The sequence below is a fragment of the Oncorhynchus mykiss genome, chromosome 13 (genome assembly GCF_057628025.1).
Source record: "Oncorhynchus mykiss isolate SJ-2025 chromosome 13, ASM5762802v1, whole genome shotgun sequence".
Lineage (NCBI taxonomy): Eukaryota > Metazoa > Chordata > Actinopteri > Salmoniformes > Salmonidae > Oncorhynchus > Oncorhynchus mykiss.
In genome coordinates, this window is record NC_143034.1 from 37,338,339 (window position 1) to 37,357,779 (window position 19,441).

The 19,441-nt window shown below is 42.8% G+C and overlaps 1 protein-coding gene and 1 pseudogene across 2 annotated transcripts in view; one reads left to right on the forward strand and one right to left on the reverse strand.

Moving 5' to 3' along the window:
• LOC110487387 (uncharacterized) overlaps positions 1-19,441 on the reverse strand; it is a 120,962-nt gene that overhangs the window by 81,686 nt on the left and 19,835 nt on the right. The gene's annotated exons all lie outside the window — the stretch shown is intronic.
• LOC149978867 (uncharacterized) lies at positions 997-10,459 on the forward strand (annotated as a pseudogene). Its single transcript, XR_016485537.1, has 2 exons — positions 997-1,048; positions 6,071-10,459. The product of XR_016485537.1 is annotated as an uncharacterized LOC149978867 (transcript).

Sequence of the window (19,441 nt, forward strand, 5' to 3'; positions counted from 1 at the left end):
ATTGGCCTGCTGTGCTGAAATGTAGGAAAATGTTGTTGTTCTTTACATCGAACCCAAAAATGTCACTCAACCAGATGCATATGAACTACTATATCATGTCTGCATTATAAATAGTCTATCACTAGTTAACTGAAATACCACTCTTGGCTTTGGACAAAGGACCAACCCAGTCCACCAGAACACAGCTGAAAGGTTTGTCAAAAGCAGGAAGAGGCTGCAAAGGTGCAACTGGTACGGCTTGGTTCTGTTTACCTGTCTGCTGGCAAACGCCACAGGATTTACAGTGAGCCACAACATCCTGTTTCAGACATCTGTTGACCCCAAGATGACCTGCCATACTACCAAAGTGAGCCAACCTCAGTATCTCTTGTCGAAGCGCAACTGGAACAACAATTTGAGATAAACTGGGCCAATCGTCTTGTTCAGAAGTGGCGCAAGAACACCATGTGTCACACCCTGACCTTAGTTATCTTTGTTTTCTTTATTATTTTGGTCAGGTCAGGGTGTGACTAGGGTGGGTATGTTAGTTTTTGTATTGTCTAGTTTTTTTGTGTGTTTTTTTTTTTTTTTTTTTACATCTAGGGGTTTTTGTAAGTCTAGGTTTATGTAGGTCTATGGTGGCCTGAATTGGTTCCCAGTCAGAGGCAGCTGTTTATCGTTGTCTCTGATTGGGGACCATATTTAGGTAGCCATATTCCTTGGGTATTTTATGGGTTCTTGGTCTATGTTTATTTGCCTGTCTGCTCTACCCATATTAGCTTCACGGTTCGTTTTGTATTGATAGTTTGTTCAGTGAATATACGCTTACCACGCTGCGCCTTGGTCTCCTCCATACAACGACCGTGACAGAAGAACCCACCATAAAAGGACCAAGCAGATTGTTCCGGAGGAGCAGTCAGTATGGACATGGAAGGAAATTCTGGAGGGAGCAGGACCCTGGACGCAGCCGGGGGATTATCGCCTTTCTAAGGAGGAGATGGAGGCAGCGAAAGCGGAATGGCGATACTACGAGAAGTACCGAGGGGACAGGACTCTGCCATGGAATCAGGTAGAAACAGCGCAGGAGGAACGACGACATTATGGCTAGCACGGAAGCCCGAGAGGCAGCCCCAAGAAACGTTTTGGGGGGTGCACACGAGGAGATTGGCTGAGTCAGGTTGGAGACCTGAGCCAACTCCTTGTGCTTACTGTGGGGAGCATGTGACTGGTCAGGCACCGTGTTATGCAGAGATTCACACAGTGTCTCGAGTTCGCATTCATAGCCCGGTGCTCTCTATTCCAGCTCCTCGCATTTGCCAGGCTAGAATGGGCATCCAGCCAGGACGCATTGAGCCAACTCTACGTCCCAGATCTCCAATGCGTCTCCACGTATCCTGTGCCTGCTTCCCACACTCGCCCTGAGGTGTGTGTCACCAGCCCGGTACCGGCACTACGCATCAGGTATCCAGTGCGACTCGGCAGTCCAGAGCTTCCGGCGACAGTACCTAGTCCATAGCTTCCGGAGACGGTACCCAGTCCATTTCCTCGTTAGAACACCATGTTCTCATTAGAACACCATCTTTACTCTGTTCAGCAGTCAGCTGCTTCCTAGAAACATCTTTACTCTGTTCTAGAGGTCGACTGATTAATCGGAATGGCCGATTAATTAGGGCCGATTTCAAGTTTTCATCGGAACAATCGGAAATTGGTATTTTTGGACTATTTTCTTTTATATATATTTTTTTAACATTTTTTGTACCTTTTTTATTTAACTAGGCAAGTCAGTTAAGAACAAATTCATATTTTCAATGACAGCCTAGGAAAGGTGAAACTGCCTTGTTCAGGGGCAGAACGACAGATTTTCACCTTGTCAGCTCGGGGGATCCAATCATGCAACCTTACAGTTAACTAGTCCAACGCAATAACGACCTGCCTCTCTCTCGTTGCACTCCACAAGGAGACTGCCTGTTACGCAAATGCAGTAAGCCAAGGTAAGTTGCTAGCTAGCATTAAACTTATCTTATAAAAAACAATCAATCATAATCACTAGTTAACTACACATGGTTGATGATATTACTAGATATTATCTAGTGTCCTGCGTTGCATATAATCTGACTGAGCACACAAGCATACAAGTATCTAAGTATATGACTGAGCGGTGGTAGGCAGAAGCAGGCCCGTAAACATTAATTCAAACAGCACTATCATGCGTTTTGCCAGCAGCTCTTCGTTGTGCGTCAAGCATTGCGCTGTTTATGACTTCAAGCCTAACACCTCCCGAGATGAGGCTGGTGTAACCGAAGTGAAATGGCTAGCTAGTTAGCGCGCGCTAATAGCATTTCAAAAGTCACTCGCTCTGAGCCTTGGGGTGGTTGTTTCCCTTGCTCTGCATGGGTAATGCTGCTTCGAGGGTGGCTGTCGATGTGTTCCTGGTTCGAGCCCAGGGAGGAGCGAGGAGAGGGACGGAAGCTATACGGTTACATTGGCAATACTAAAGTACCTATAAGAACATCCAATAGTCAAATGTTAATGAAATACAAATGGTGTAGAGGGAAATATTCCTATAATCCTGTAATAACTACAACCTAAAACTTCTTACCTGGGAATATTGAAGACTCATGTTGAAAGGTACCACCAGCTTTCATATGTTCTCATGTTCTGAGCAAGGAACTGAAACATTAGCTTTCTTACATAGCACATATTGCACTTTTACTTTCTTCTCCAACACTTTGTTTTTGCAATATTTAAACCAAATTGAACATGTTTCATTATTTACTTGAGGCTAAATTGATTTTATTGATGTATTATATTAAGTTAAAATAAGTGTTCATTCAGTATTGTTGTAATTGTCTTTATTACAAATAAAAAATTGGCCGATAAATTGGTATCTGTCACGGTTTTCCTTCTGAAGAGGAGTGGCGAGAAGGATCGGAGGACCAATATGCAGCGTGGTAAGTGCCCATGGTTCTTTTAATAAGAAAATCTCAACATGAACACAACTACAAAACAAGAAACGTGAAAACCCGAAACAGTCCCGTGTGGCACAAACACTGACACAGGAAACAATCACCCACAAAATACGCAAAGAATATGGCTGCCTAAATATGGCTCCCAATCAGAGACAACGATAAACACCTGCCTCCGATTGAGAACCAATCCAGGCAACCATAGACTTACCTAGACACATAAAAGAACATAACCCAATAAATCTACAAAAAACCCTAGACAAGACAAAACACACAAATCACCCATGTCACACCCTGGCCTAACCAAAATAATAAACAAAACAAAGATAACTAAGGCCAGGGCGTGACAGTATCGGCTTTTTTGGTCCTCTAATAATCGGTATCGGTCGAAACTGGGCCAATCGTCTTGCCCAGAAGTGGCGAGAGAACACCATTTCCTCATTAGAGCGCCGTTTCCTCGTTAGAATGCCATATCTGTCAAAATTACCAACACAAACTCTTCTTCTGGATGTATCTCAGCAAAAAGAGGGGAGAGGGAAACATCTCTACTCTGTTCAGCAATCAGCTTCTTCCTAGAAACATCTTTACTCTGTTCATCAATCAGCTGCTTCCTGGAAACATCTTTACTCTGTTCAGCAAACAGCTGCTTTCTAGAAACATCTTTACTCTGTTCACCAATCTGCTGCTTCCTAGACATCCAAGTGTCAACTGTAGGGATCCTCTCTTCATTGAGGTTCTACAAACTCTCACCTTTGTGGTTTTCAAAGGAGAGGTCAACTCAGGAGATTTACCGAATTCAGGATCACCCATAAATGTCTGACAGATCGACCATGGTGGGATCGCTGACATACTAGACTTGCTCCCGGTGACTTTCTTAGACAGAGCACGTGCTGGGAACACTGTAGGGTACTTTTCTGATAAACCATCAGGTTCCTCAATTCTGGGTTCCTTACAAACGACAGGATTTGGCACAACCTTCCTCCAGCCAAATAATTTCCCAATATGAATGAGACCCCGTTCACCGGTAGGCTAGGCCTCACTCCAACGACAACGGAATGAGAAATGTTTTAAGGTTATACCAAGGATCATTTTGCTATTACATTTTGAATTGTAAGACCAATGGATGTATCAACAAAAAATATTAAATTATTTTACGTCAAAAAATTATTTGTCCGTACTGCTATAACCCATAGTAACACATTGGATAACATTCACAACATGGAACAACAGTAACCATAGTAACACATTGGATAACATTCACAACATGAAACAGTAACCATAGTAACACATTCACAAGATGGAACAACATTAACCATAGTAACATTGTTTCCCCCAAAACATCTAAAGGAAGTTTGTTGGTGTTTGTCCTATATCTGGTGTCTGTCCTATAGCTGTGAGATTTGTTTGGATGTCTTTAATCCCTTATTTATGTCAGTAAAGTCTTTCCACATTTTGTTACGTTACAGCCTTATTCTACAATAAATAAAAATCCTCATCAATCTACACACAATACCCCGTAATGAAAAAGCGAAAATAGTTTTTTAGCAAAAATGTCACATTTATTAAAAGAAAAAACATGATTATTATTATTTATTATTTACATAGGTATTTAACCCGTTTGCTATGAGACTCGAAATTGAGCTCAGGTGCATACTGTTTCCATCATCATCGTTGAGATGTTTCTACAACTTGATTAGAGTCCACCTGTGGTCAATTCAATTGGACATTTGGAATGGCACACACCTGTCAGGCTACCACAGCATTCTGAAGCATTTGTGCTTCTACACCTGCATTACTTGCTGTTTGGGGTTTTAGGCTGGGTTTCTGTACAGCACTTTGAGAAATCAGCTGATCTAAGAAGGGCTATTTAAATAAATTTGCCCAAATGCGATATGCCATCCCATCTGGTTGTTACGGCTTTCTTCTATCTCCTCCTCGGACGAGGAGGTGTAGCAAGGATCGGACCAAAATGCAGCTTGGTAATTTTCATACATGTTTAATAATCGAATAAACACGAACAATACAAAACAACAAACGTAACGCGAAAACCTACACAGCCTATCTGGTGACAACAAACACAGAGACAGGAACAATCACCCACGAAACACTCAAAGAATATGGCAGCCTAAATATGGGAGACAATCAGAGACAACGATAATCACCTGCCTCTCATTGAGAACCAATTCAGACAGCCATAGACTTACCTAGAGAACCCCACTAAGCCACAATCCCAATACCTACTAAAACCCCAAGACAAAACACACCACATGAATAAACCCATGTCACCCCCTGGCCTGACCAAAATAACAAAGACAGCACAAAATACTTCGACCAGGGCGTGACACTGGTTTGCGCTTAGTGGGACTATCATTTGTTTTTCAGCAGGACAATGACCCAAAACACCTTCAGGCTGTGTTAGGGCTATTTGACCAAAAAGGAGAGTGATGGAGTGCTGCTTCAGATGACCTGGCCTCCACAATCACCCGACTTCAACCCAATTGAGATGGTTTGGGATGAATTGGACCGCAGAGTGAAGGAAAAGCAGCCAAAAAGTGCTCAGCATATGTGGGAACTTCTTCAAGACGGTTGGAAAAGCACTCCAGGTAAAGCTGGTTGAGAGAATGCCAAGAGAGTGCGAAGCTGTCATCAAGGCAAAGGGTGGCTACTTTGAAGAATCCAAAATATATTTTGATTTGTTTACCACTTTTTTTGGTTACTACATGATTCTGCATGTGTTTTCATAGTTTTCAAGATTATTCTACAATGTAGAAAATAGTAAAAATAAAGACAAACCCTGGAATGAGTAGGTGTGTCCAAACTTTTAACTGGTACTGTATATCTCTTTCATGTTTTTACATTCAGTTACAAAAAGTATCTTTCTTACCACTTCTTCCATAGTTAAACATGTAAGGAAAGATTGTTTTTAAATCAAAAGGGATGCTGTAAAAAATGTATTGAATTCAAATGGATTTACCTACAAAGCACTACAGCCACTCTATGATGACCAGTTCTGCTCTTTTATTGAGGGATCTAGTCTAGATTAAACCTCATAGGAAGACAGTTTTATCATGTGGGGGTTTTATTCAGGTCTCTGTTTAACTAGATACTCTGTTTGTCTTTGGCAGGAGAGAGACCAGACTCTCGCTATGACAGCAGGAAGAGTAATTTGGGGGAACCAGACCCAGAGACGCCCAAACCAGCGAGACAACACCACTGCTCCCACTGTGAAAAAATATATTTTCTGGATCAGGGGACTTAAAAGCTCATGAGAGGACACACACAGGTGAAAAGCCTTTCCAATGCTCCCAGTGTGAAAAGAGTTTTGTTCAGTTAGGAAGCCTGAAGGAGCATGAGTGGATGCACACAGGAGAAAAGCCTTATCACTGTTCCCAGTGTAAAAATAGGTTTTCACGAGTAGGGGACCTAAAAGCTCATGAGAGGACACACACAGGAGAAAAGCCTTTTCAATGCTCCCAGTGTAAAAAGAGTTTTACTGTGTTAGCTAATCTGAAAAGGCATGAGAGAATACACACAGGAGAAAATCCGTATCACTCTTCCCACTGTGGAATGAGTTTTATTCAGTTAGCAAGCCTGAAGGCGCATGAGTGGACACACACAGAAGAAAAGCCTTTCCAGTGTTCCCAGTGTAGAAAGATTTTTACCCTGTTGGCTAACCTGAAAAGGCATGAGAGAAAACACACAGGAGAAAAGCCTTACCACTGCTTCCAATGTGAAAAGAGATTTTCCCAATCAGGGAACCTAAAAGCTCATGAATGGACACACACGGGAGAAGAACCTTTCCATTGTTCCCAGTGTAGAAAGCGTTTTACCGTGTTAGCTAACCTGAAAAGGCATGAGAGAATACACACAGGAGAAAAGCCTCATCACTGTTCCCACTGTGGAATGAGTTTTATTCAGTCAAGGAGCTTGAAGAAGCATGAGTCGACACACACAGGAGAAAAGCCTTTCCAATGTTCCCATTGTGGAAACAGTTTTACTCAGAGAGGGCACCTACAAGAGCATGAGAGAATACACACAGGAGAAAAGCCTTACCACTGCTCCAAGTGTAAAAATAGATTTTCCAGAGTAGTGGACCTAAAAGCTCATGAGAGGAAACACACAGCAGACAATCCTTTCCACTGTTCCCATTGTAGAAATAGTTGTACAGTGTTAGCTACCCTGAAAAGGCATGAGAGAAAACACACAGACGAAAAGCCGGGTACCGATGACGTGGATGTCGATTTAAGGCAGCCGCCCGCACCTCTCCGATTCAGAGGGGTTGGGTTAAATGCGGAAGACATATTTCATTTTAATGCCTTCAGTTGTACAAATGACTAGGAATCCCCCTTTGCCTATAGAGCTTTGCTTTAAACATGAGAGAAATATTAGATATTATGTTCTGCATTATAATTATTATTATGGCGGCCACCAAGTTAAGAAATTATGGTATTTTCTGAAAACTGACTTCAGGTTTTTGAGGAATCTAGTCTCGCAGGAAGACAGTTTTATTTTATGGAGGTTTAATTCAGTTCTCTTCTTAGTATTTAACTAAATACTCTGTCTTTGGTATGAGAGGGACTAGACTTATCACTGTTCCCACTTTGGAATGAGTTTTATTCAGTTAGGGAGCCTGAAGGAGCATGAGTGGACAAACACATGAGAGAAGCCATACCACTGCTCCCAGCGTTAAAAAATGATTTTCACGAGTAGGAGACCTAAAAGCTCACGAGAGGACACACACAGGAGAAAAGCCTTTCCAATACTCCCAGTGTGTAAAGAATTTTGTCTGGTTAAGGAGCCTGAATGAGCATAAGAAGACACACACCAAAAAAGCCCTACCACTGCTCTCTTTCTGTGTGGAAGGACATTTTCCCAATCACAGAACCTGAAATCACATGAGAGAATAAAGGCGCTGTGTTCTGACTTATATTTTCTGACTGTGAAATTGTGTTTTTGTTTATGCCACATGAAATCATATTGTTTATGATTATACCTGTCTATATAAGGTCCCACTGTTGACAATGCCCATCAGAGCAAACACCAAGCAATGAGGTCGAAGAAATTGTCCATAGAGCTCCGAGACAGGATTGTGTCGATTCACAGATCTGGGGAAGGGTACCAAAAAATGTCTTCAGCATTGAAGATCCCCAAGAACAGTTGTCACCATCATTCTAGAATGGAAGAAGTTTGGAACCACCAAGACTCTACCTAGAGCTGGCTGGCCGCGCGCCAAACTGAGAAATGGGGGTAGAAGGGCCTTGGTCAGGGAGGTGACCAAGAACCCGATGGTCACTCTGACAGAGCTCCACAGTTCCTCTGTGTAGATGGGAGAACCTTCCAGAAGGACAACCATCTCTGCAATACTCCACCAATCAGACCTTTACAGTAGAGTGGCCAGACGGAAACCACTCTTCAGTAATAACAACAGGACAGCCCGCTTGGAACCAAAAGCATCTATATTGTTCTCGTTCCAGCACATCTGTTGCTTCACCAACTTGTTATCCCTTTCGTCTGCACTACTTGCTGTCATTTCCCTTCCTGATTTTCCTCTCTTGGATGTCTCCACCATGCTCCTACTCTGTCAGTAATTCCTCCCTGGTTTATTAATTGGTAGTCAAACAACAATATATTCCAGGTGCTGCACATTATATTCCAAATCTAGAATTAGAATGGTCATTATGTTTCCATGATTTCAACAGTTCACCAGTTAACTAAGCCTATAATGTTGACACCAAGGATGTTGTTAGATTTGCGTCAATTCGAATCTGGTATCAGAATAAATATGACAATGAGTCACCGATTTTATACTATGTATTTTTTATTAGCCAAGCAATAAGTGGTAAATGCAATTTTCGTATATACGGGCTCTCTGTCCCACCTCGCAGGGCAAAACAGAGAACTGACAAGATGTATGTAAATAGTATTCTTTATACTGTGATAGACAGTTCCAACCCGTCTGTTGGCCTATCACAGTAGAGACTGGGCGTGGTTTAAACTTTCTCATACCGTTATCTCGCACCTGGCTCCTGTTATCTAACAAAAGACTGCTTGTTCTCGCAACACCCCGCTCTGAATGTGCCCCCCTCCCAACTCATTGAACAGTTCCTGTCTTCATGCTTCTCTGTATTTTTCCATCATGAGAAAGTCCCATGGCCTTGAAACTGTTAACAATGTTTCAAGTCAGCTATGTTGCATAACACATACATACATCCACACAAGCCAACAGCAGATAATATTCAATCATATATATGGTAATGGGCTATAGTGGTAGGTTGCCTTAATCCCTGTGCTCAAGAACACTATGGTGGTCTGCTTGAAACATATTGGTATTACAGACTCAGACAGGGGATGAAAATGTCAGTGAAGACCCTTGCCAGTTGGTCAGCGCATGCTTGGAGTACACGTCCTGGTAATCCGTCTGGCCCTGCGGCCTTGTGAATGTTAACCTGTTTAAAGATCACGGAGAGCGTGATCACAAAGTCGTCCGAAACTGCTGATGCTCTCATGCATGTTTCAGTGTTACTGACCTCGACGCGAGCATAGAAGTTATTTAGCTCATCTTGTAGGTTTGTGTCACTGGGCAGCTATCGGCTGTGCTTCCCTTTGTAGTCTGATGTGGCAAGCCCTGCCACATCCGACGAGGGTTGGAGCCAATGTTCAAGGGGTATAGCAATCTCCCCTAGGGTAGCAGTAATACGTTGAGATTTGTCCACAAAGATTTGTTACCCCTCCCATAGTTGGCTCATTATTGGGATTCATTGCTGATTCCTACCTGTGGCTCACTCTGAAGTGTCTATTGATTCAGGTTAAGGGCCCTGTTGGAGACTGGTGGTTGGTAGCGGAGTCGAGGGAACAAGCAGGGTTGGACACGACCATGTTATTATCCCACACAGTCTCTGTGGTTCATATGAACCCCGTTCCTGGGAATTAGATTTGATTAGAAATCGTCCCAGTCTGTTACCACAGAAGGGGTCCGTTTGTCCCATTTCCAGCTAGGTTAGGCGCATTGTCATTTCCAGAGTCAGTTTAGTCAGTTTTGGTACTGTCCATATGTAGCTTGTTTTTGGTCACAGAATGGCTGAATAAGTGCAACATTTTACCTGGAGCTAACTATGCAGAGCATAGCGCATGTTGAATGACTTTAGCTTCCCTCCAGGCCTGAGGACACACGCTCTCTAGTAGGCTTAAATTAAAGATACGGAAAATAGGAGTGGCAATATAGTCCGCTATTATCCTCAGTAATTTTCCATCTAGATTGTCAGACCCCGTTGGACAACAATCATTTTTTCAACTCTTCCACACTGACTTTACGGAATTCTAAATTACAATGCTTTCTTTCACAATTTGGTCAGATATACTTGGAAGTGTAGTGTGAGCGTTTGTTGCTGGTATGTCATGCCTACGTTTGCTAATCTTGCCAATGAAAAAATCATAAAAGTAGCGGGCTTTGTGATGAATGAGCCATCTGATTCAGTAAATTTTTTCCCAACATTATACAGTGCCTTGCGAAAGTATTCGGCCCCCTTGAACTTTGCGTCCTTTTGCCACATTTCTGGCTTCAAACATAAAGATATAAAACTGTATTTTTTTGTGAAGAATCAACAACAAGTGGGACACAATCATGAAGTGGAACGACATTTATTGGATATTTCAAACTTTTTTAACAAATCAAAAACTGAAAAATTGGGCGTGCAAAATTATTCAGCCCCTTTACTTTCAGTGCAGCAAACTCTCTCCAGAAGTTCAGTGAGGTTCTCTGAATGATCCAATGTTGACCTAAACGACTAATGATGATAAATACAATCCACCTGTGTGTAATCAAGTCTCCGTATAAATGCACCTGCACTGTGATAGTCTCAGAGGTCCGTTAAAAGCGCAGAGAGCATCATGAAGAACAAGGAACACACCAGGCAGGTCCGAGATACTGTTGTGAAGAAGTTTAAAGCCGGATTTGGATACAAAAAGATTTCCCAAGCTTTAAACATCCCAAGGAGCACTGTGCAAGCGATAATATTGAAATGGAAGGAGTATCAGACCACTGCAAATCTACCAAGACCTGGCCGTCCCTCTAAACTTTCAGCTCATACAAGGAGAAGACTGATCAGAGATGCAGCCAAGAGGCCCATGATCACTCTGGATGAACTGCAGAGATCTACAGCAGAGGTGGGAGACTCTGTCTATAGGACAACAATCAGTCGTATATTGCACAAATCTGGCCTTTATGGAAGAGTGGCAAGAAGAAAGCCATTTCTTAAAGATATCCATAAAAAGTGTTGTTTAAAGTTTGCCACAAGCCACCTGGGAGACACACCAAACATGTGGAAGAAGGTGCTCTGGTCAGATGAAACCAAAAATTGAACTTTTTGGCAACAATGCAAGATGTTATGTTTGGCGTAAAAGCAACACAGCTGAACACACCATCCCCACTGTCAAACATGGTGGTGGCAGCATCATGGTTTGGGCCTGCTTTTCTTCAGCAGGGACAGGGAAGATGGTTAAAATTGATGGGAAGATGGATGGAGCCAAATACAGGACCATTCTGGAAGAAAACCTGATGGAGTCTGCAATTAACCTGAGACTGGGACGGAGATTTGTCTTCCAACAAGACAATGATCCAAAACATAAAGCAAAATCTACAATGGAATGGTTCAAAAATAAACATATCCAGGTGTTAGAATGGCCAAGTCAAAGTCCAGACCTGAATCCAATCGAGAATCTGTGGAAAGAACTGAAAACTGCTGTTCACAAATGCTCTCCATCCAACCTCACTGAGCTCGAGCTGTTTTGCAAGGAGGAATGGGAAAAAATGTCAGTCTCTCGATGTGCAAAACTGATAGAGACATACCCCAAGCGACTTACAGCTGTAATCGCAGCAAAAGGTGGCGCTACAAAGTATTAACTTAAGGGGGCTGAATAATTTTGCACGCCCAATTTTTCAGTTTTTGATTTGTTAAAAAAGTTTGAAATATCCAATAAATGTCATTCCACTTCATGATTGTGTCCCACTTGTTGTTGATTCTTCACAAAAAAATACAGTTTTATATCTTTATGTTTGAAGCCTGAAATGTGGCAAAATGTCGCAAAGTTCAAGGGGGCCGAATACTTTTGCAAGGCACTGTATGTAAGGTTCTCAAAAGCTTTTTTACTATCATTCTGTATGTCATTTATCTTTGTTTCATTGTGTCGTTTTCGTTTTATTCAGTTTAGTCACATGATTTCTTAATTTGCAGGACGTTTGCCAATTGGTTGTACAGCCAGACTTATTTGCCATTCCATTTGCCCCATCCCTCTCGACCATACCATTTTTCAATTCCTCATCTATCCAAGGAGATTTAAATTTATACAGTCATTTTCTTAATGGGTGCATGCTATTAGTAACTGGAATAAGCAATTTCATTAATGCGTGCAGCGTCTGGTTGCTCCTCATTACACACCACAGAGCAGCAAATATTCTTTACATCGTCAACATAGGAATCACGTGTTTTATTAAATATTTGAGACACACAAATGACTCGCGGGAACCAGAGATCAAGATAGCCTAACCATAAGGAAAAAAAACTCTACCTCCTCCCGCTACTGCGGGCCTTCGTAAATTCTGACGTTATGCTCCTGAAGTTTCCAGTTTCCAGCACTCCATTTGGAGTGCCTATTTATCTGACCATTTCTACTGATCTAGTGCCTGTTATGATTTTCATATTCACATTATACTGGAACAGTTTAATTTATAATCAAATCTCAAAATCATTGTCTGTGATTAATCTACATTCTATATAAATGAAAATTATACAAATCTAAATAACTTTTATTGCCATTGCCAACTATGTAAAAAATAACCTACATAAAGCCAACAAATAAAACCATTTAGAAAATATCCAGATAAAAATAAATTACATTGGCTGCGCATGGCCTGTCTACATAGAACTTTAAACAGTGTACCTTCTGTCACGGCTCCTCCTCTGCAGTGCAGGGGCGGTTTCTCCTGCAGGCAGAGGAGGTTCGTTAGTGATTGGAGTCACCTGAGCTCTAAGTATTTAAACTGTGTCACTAATCACTTCTCTCTTTCTCTCTCTGCTCCTCCTCCAGGTATGATCCTGTTTTGTTTGTTCTTTTGTAGTTTTGCATAGTTTTCACTCAGTCATTCACACACACAGATTCACGCATCCATGCACTTTACATACACCTTACATTATGATACTTCCACACCTCATACCTTTTTCTTAGGTTAAAGTTAATAGTTTTGGTTTACAATAAATATATTTTTTTAAATTGGCCTATACCTGTTGTTTGCGTCCTCTCATTTTTGCCACAGGCTATGAGCCGGCCTGTGACAAGTGGGGGCTCATCCGCAAGTTAAAGTTAATTGTACTTTAGTCTTCCTTTAGTATTTTAGTTTACTTTAACATTTTGTTATAGTTGGTTAAGGTTTTGTCTAGATTGTCTGTCTTATTATTGATATTTGTTTATTTGTAATTTGGCTTATTTGATTATTGTTTTGTAGTTAACTTGGGTCAGTTCAGATTGCCAAATTTTTTTTGTTTGAGGGGATGTTTTGGTTGGGCCAATATTGGAGAGCGCATTGAGAGCCATGTGTTCTTTTGGTTCAGTTAGCTTGGTAGCTAAATTTGGTTAGCAATTCACTGGGTTTTTCTGGGTTTTGTTCAGGTGGGAGTCCTCTCATGTTCAGGCTTATCAGCGAGTGTCAATAGGAGGCTCGTGGTGTTTTTGTTTTCGGTGGCAGTGAACGTGGGTAGAGCATTAATTTCCCTTTTCCCTTACATCGGCTCGGGAGCACCTCCGTGGTTATGGGAGGGGCCGCCATGACTATGTTGTTGCAATGTGTACTTACAGGTAAAGCACGTGAGGCTTTTACAGCACTGAGTGTAGCTGACAGTAAAGTTATTGCTAAAGTTAAATCAGCAGTTCTGAAGGTCTACGAGCTTGTGCCAGAGGCATATCGTCAACGTTTTCGTTACAGGAAAAAGTTAGATTCACAAACCTATTCTGAGTTTGTTCGTGATTTGACTTCTGCATTTAATCGTTAGTGTACAGCTTCTGAAGTTAGTACTTTTGAGGGTCTGTCTAATTTGATCGTGTTAGAACAGTTCAAAAAAATCTGTCTGACCAGGTTGCTACATACATGAATGAACGTAAAGTTAAGTCTCCAAGTGATACAGCAATCCTTGCAGATGAGTACAGGCTAACACATAAAAGCCATTTTGAGTCAAACAGTGACGACATGTACCATAAAAATAACTTTACTCCTAGGAATAGTAGGTCACCTTTTTCTGGGGCTTCTTTCCAAAGACCTCAGCAGAAGTTTGGGTCTGGAGGACTTAAAGCACCGGTTAATGATAATACCTGTCGCTACTGTTTAGTTGAAGGACATTGGAAGAAAGATTGTCCTCTGCTTAAATAAATAAAAAAGTCAGGTCAAGTTAAACCTGCTGTGATGGCAAGTCCTGTTGCAGCCTCTGACCACCAGGGTGAGCTTTTTCAGCCACTCGTTGAGTTTGATTCAAATCAAATAACATTTTATTTGTCACATACACATGGTTAGCAGATGTTAATGCGAGTGTAGCGAAATGCTTGTGCTTCTAGTTCCGACAATGCAGTAATAACCAACAAGTAATCTAGCTAACAATTCCAAAACTACTACCTTATAGACACAAGTGTAAGGGGATAAAGAATATGTACATAAAGATATATGAATGAGTGATGGTACAGAGCGGCATAGGCAAGATACAGTAGATGGTATCGAGTACAGTATATACATATGAGATGAGTATGTAAACAAAGTGGCATAGTTAAAGTGGCTAGTGATACATGTATTACATAAGGATACAGTCGATGATATAGAGTACAGTATATACGTATGCATATGAGATGAATAATGTAGGGTAAGTAACATTATATAAGGTAGCATTGTTTAAAGTGGCTAGTGATATATTTACATCATTTCCCATCAATTCCCATTATTAAAGTGGCTGGAGTTGAGTCAGTGTCAGTGTGTTGGCAGCAGCCACTCAATGTTAGTGGTGGCTGTTTAACAGTCTGATGGCCTTGAGATAGAAGCTGTTTTTCAGTCTCTCGGTCCCAGCTTTGATGCACCTGTACTGACCTCGCCTTCTGGATGATAGCGGGGTGAACAGGCAGTGGCTCGGGTGGTTGTTGTCCTTGATGATCTTTATGGCCTTCCTGTGACATCGGGTGGTGTAGGTGTCCTGGAGGGCAGGTAGTTTGCCCCCGGTGATGCGTTGTACAGACCTCACTACCCTCTGGAGAGCCTTACGGTTGAGGGCGGAGCAGTTGCCGTACCAGGCGGTGATACAGCCCGCCAGGATGCTCTCGATTGTGCATCTGTAGAAGTTTGTGAGTGCTTTTGGTGACAAGCCGAATTTCTTCAGCCTCCTGAGGTTGAAGAGGCGCTGCTGCATCTTCTTCACAATGCTGTCTGTGTGAGTGGACCAATTCAGTTTGTCTGTGATGTGTATGCCGAGGAACTTAACTTGCTACCCTCTCCACTACTGTTCCATCGATGTGGATAGGGGGGTGTTCCCTCTGCTGTTTCCTGAAGTCCACAATCATCTCCTTAGTTTTGTTGACGTTGAGTGTGAGGTTATTTTCCTGACACCACACTCCGAGGGCCCTCACCTCCTCCCTGTAGGCCGTCTCGTCATTGTTGGTAATCAAGCCTACCACTTGTGTCGTCCGCAAACTTGATGATTGAGTCGGAGGCGTGCGTGGCCACGCAGTCGTGGGTGAACAGGGAGTACAGGAGAGGGCTCAGAACGCACTCTTGTGGGGCCCCAGTGTTGAGGATCAGCGGGGAGGAGATGTTGTTGCCTACCCCTCACCACCTTGGGGCGGCCCGTCAGGAAGTCCAGTACCCAGTTGCACAGGGCGGGGTCGAGACCCAGGGTCTCGAGCTTGATGACGAGCTTGGAGGGTACTATGGTGTTGAATGCTGAGCTGTAGTCAATGAACAGCATTGTCACATAGGTATTCCTCTTGTCCAGATGGGTTAGGGCAGTGTGGTTGAGATTGCATCGTCTGTGGACCTATTTGGGCGGTAAGCAAATTGGAGTGGGTCTAGGGTGTCAGGTAGGGTGGAGGTGATATGGTCCTTGACTAGTCTCTCAAAGCACTTCATGATGACGGAAGTGAGTGCTACGGGGCGGTAGTCGTTTAGCTCAGTTACCTTAGCTTTCTTGGGAACAGGAACAATGGTGGCCCTCTTGAAGCATGTGGGAACAGCAGACTGGTATAGGGATTGATTGAATATGTCCGTAAACACACCGGCCAGCTGGTCTGCGCATGCTCTGAGGGCGCGGCTGGGGATGCCGTCTGGGCCTGCAGCCTTGCGAGGGTTAACACGTTTAAATGTCTTACTCACCTCGGCTGCAGTGAAGGAGAGACCTGATTAAAAGCAGTGGTTCGCGCTTTCAGTTTCACGCGAATGCTGCCATCAATCCACGGTTTATGGTTAGGGAATGTTTTAATCGTTGCTATGGGAACGACATCTTCAACGCACGTTCTAATGAACTCGCACACCGAATCAGCGTATTCGTCAATGTTGTTGTCTGACGCAATACGAAACATGTCCCAGTCCACGTGATGGAAGCAGTCTTGGAGTGTGGAGTCAGCTTGGTCGGACCAGCGTTGGACAGACCTCAGCATGGGAGCCTCTTGTTTTAGTTTCTGTCTGTAGGCAGGGATCAACAAAATGGAGTCGTGGTCAGCTTTTCCGAAAGGGGGGCGGTGCTGATAAAATTTAGGGAGTCTTGTTTTCAGATTAGCCTTGTTAAAAGTCTTCCCACTGATTTTTCAGCCTTTATTTCAGATGGTGTAGTGTCCCTGGTAGATGCAACCAAAATGTTTCAATCAAGATCTTATTAAGAGAGACTGGAGCTTTAGATGATTTAATCTGGAATCTGTTTTGCCGTTCTCTAAAGAGTCTGATACTGGCAGTTGTGTAATGGTATGTGGTATGGTATTAGTTCCATTCTCTTGTCCTTTACATGAAGTTACCCTAAAATGTGGTCTGGTAGAGGGTGATGTTGGGGTTAGACCCCAGTTGCCAGTAGAGGGAGTCAACATGATTTTGGGGAATGACTTGGCAGGTAGTAAGGTGTGGGCAGATGGCAAACTAAACATCTGTAAGAAGCAACCTTCAGTGTCACCTGCAAGGGAATCGCGGGATCAAAACTGTATGTCTCCTGGGGTATTTCCAGTTTGTGCGGTTACCTGCACAGCCTCTCGTAAGGAGATTGAGAGTAAGCCAGAAAGTCCTGAGTTGCCAGTCAAACTCCAGACAGAACAGTTGACTAGTTCTAGAGATTCATTGATGGCTGAGCAAAAGGCCGATACTAACTTGGCTGATCTGTTTGATAAAGTTGTTCCTGATTCAGTGGTGAGGAATAGTGCTCAGTGTTATTTTCTTCTTGATGGGCTGTTGGTCAGGAAATGGGTTCCACACTATGATCAGGGTCTAGGAGAACCAGTCTTTCAAATAGTTGTGCCTACTACTTTGCGAAATAAAGTGTTGCAAAATGCACATGGTGATGTGGCAGGTCATATGGGTGTTCGCAAAACTTATGATCGCATACTTTGTAATTTTTTTTCTGGCCACGTTTAAAGCGGGATGTATCTCAGTTTATTAAAACTTGTGATATGTGTCAGCGCAGAAGCAAGCCAAACCAGGTTGTAAAGCCAGCACCTTTGTATCCAATACCAGCCATAGGGCAACCTTTTGAGCATCTTATTATCGATTGTGTTGGGCCTTTACCAAGGTACAAGTCAGGTCATAGCTACTTATTAACTGTTCTGTGTCAAGCAACCAGATATCCGGCAGCTTTTTCCTTGCGTACCATAACTTCAAAATCAGTGGTTAAAGCGTTAACTCAATTTATTTCAACATTTGGGATTCCAAAAATCATCCAGTCAGATCTAGGGTCTAACTTTACCTCTCATTTATTTGCTCAGGTTCTCAAACAGCTTAAAGTTAAACACAACAAGTCTAATGCGTTCCATGCCCAGAGCCAGGGAGCTTTGGAACGTTTTCATCAAACTTTAAAATCCTTGCTTCGTGCATACTGTACAGAACTGTCTGCAGATTGGGGGGAGGGGTTACCTTGGCTGTTACTAGCTGCTCGTGAAGTAGTGCAGGAAAGCACAGGGTTTAGCCCAAATGACTTAGTGTTTGGTCATAAGGTGCGTGGACCTTTAGCAGTGTTGCAGGATGGTTGTTTGCCTGAGGAACCACCTCAGAACATTATTGACTATGTAAATAGTTTTAGGTTGAAGTTGTATAGGGCTGGTGAACTGGCGAAAGAAACTAAAATCTTAACGGAAAATTAAACTGAATTATGACGGACAGGCTGAGCTGCGTGAGTTTAGTCCCGGTGATCGTGTACTTGCTCTTCTGCCTCTTGTAAGTTCACCCTATCAGGCAAAATATTGTGGTCCTTTTAATGTGTTGCGTAAAGTGTCAGATTTGAACTCTTATTGAAACCCCTAGTCATAGGAAGTCCTCTAAATTATGCCATGTGAACCTGTTAAAATGTTATCCCTCCCGTGATCTAAGCAAAGTAGAAGGCACTCCAGCGGTGAGGTCAGCGTTGACTGCTGCTCCAGTCACTGCATCTTGTGGCTTTAATTTGGTGGAGGGGGGAGAAGAGGAGGACGTTAGGGTTTCGGATGAGGTCTTACAAGGTCGGTTGAAAAACTCCCAGACTTTGCAAAACCTTGGTTTTGGTAGATCATTTAGACGTGACGAATTGGTAGCTCTTATTAGAAACTACCCTGTTTTGTTTTCTGACACTCCATCACAAACCCACTTAATTGAGCCTGATATAGACATCGGAGATGCTAAGCCTATCAAACAGAGATTTTATTGTGTATCTGAGAAGAGATTGAAACTGGAATACGAGGTGCAGTATATGTTGGACAATGGTATTGTCATCTAGTCAAACTCCTGGGAGGAGTATGTTTGGAGAGTGCAAGCCCTGTTTGAAAGACTGGTGTGGGATAGGTTGACTATTAATTTGGGCAAAATGTGAGTTTGCCAAGTCACATACCTAGGCAAGGTTGTTGGTCTGTCCCGTGGAAGCCAAGGTCCAGGCTATGAAGCAGTTCCCACAGCCCTCCACAAAGAAAGAACTGATGCGCTTCCTGGGAATGGCGGGGTACTACCGTGCTTTCTGTAAACTTTTCAGTAGTAGTGTCCCCCCTGACCAATCTGAAGGCCAAGGCTGAATTTCTGGTCCACCCAGTGTCAAGAGGCATTTGATGCAGTTAAGGCTCTTTTGTGTTTGGCACCTGTATTGGCAGCACCAAATTTTGGGAAACCTTTCAAATTGCAGGTAGACGCCAGTCAAATCGGCGCTGGGCTGTGCTTCTCCAGGAGAATGATAACAATGTTGAGTGTCCAGTCAGTTTCTTCTCCCGGAAATGTAATAAGTATCAGAAACTATTCTGTGATTGAAAAGGAGGCTTTA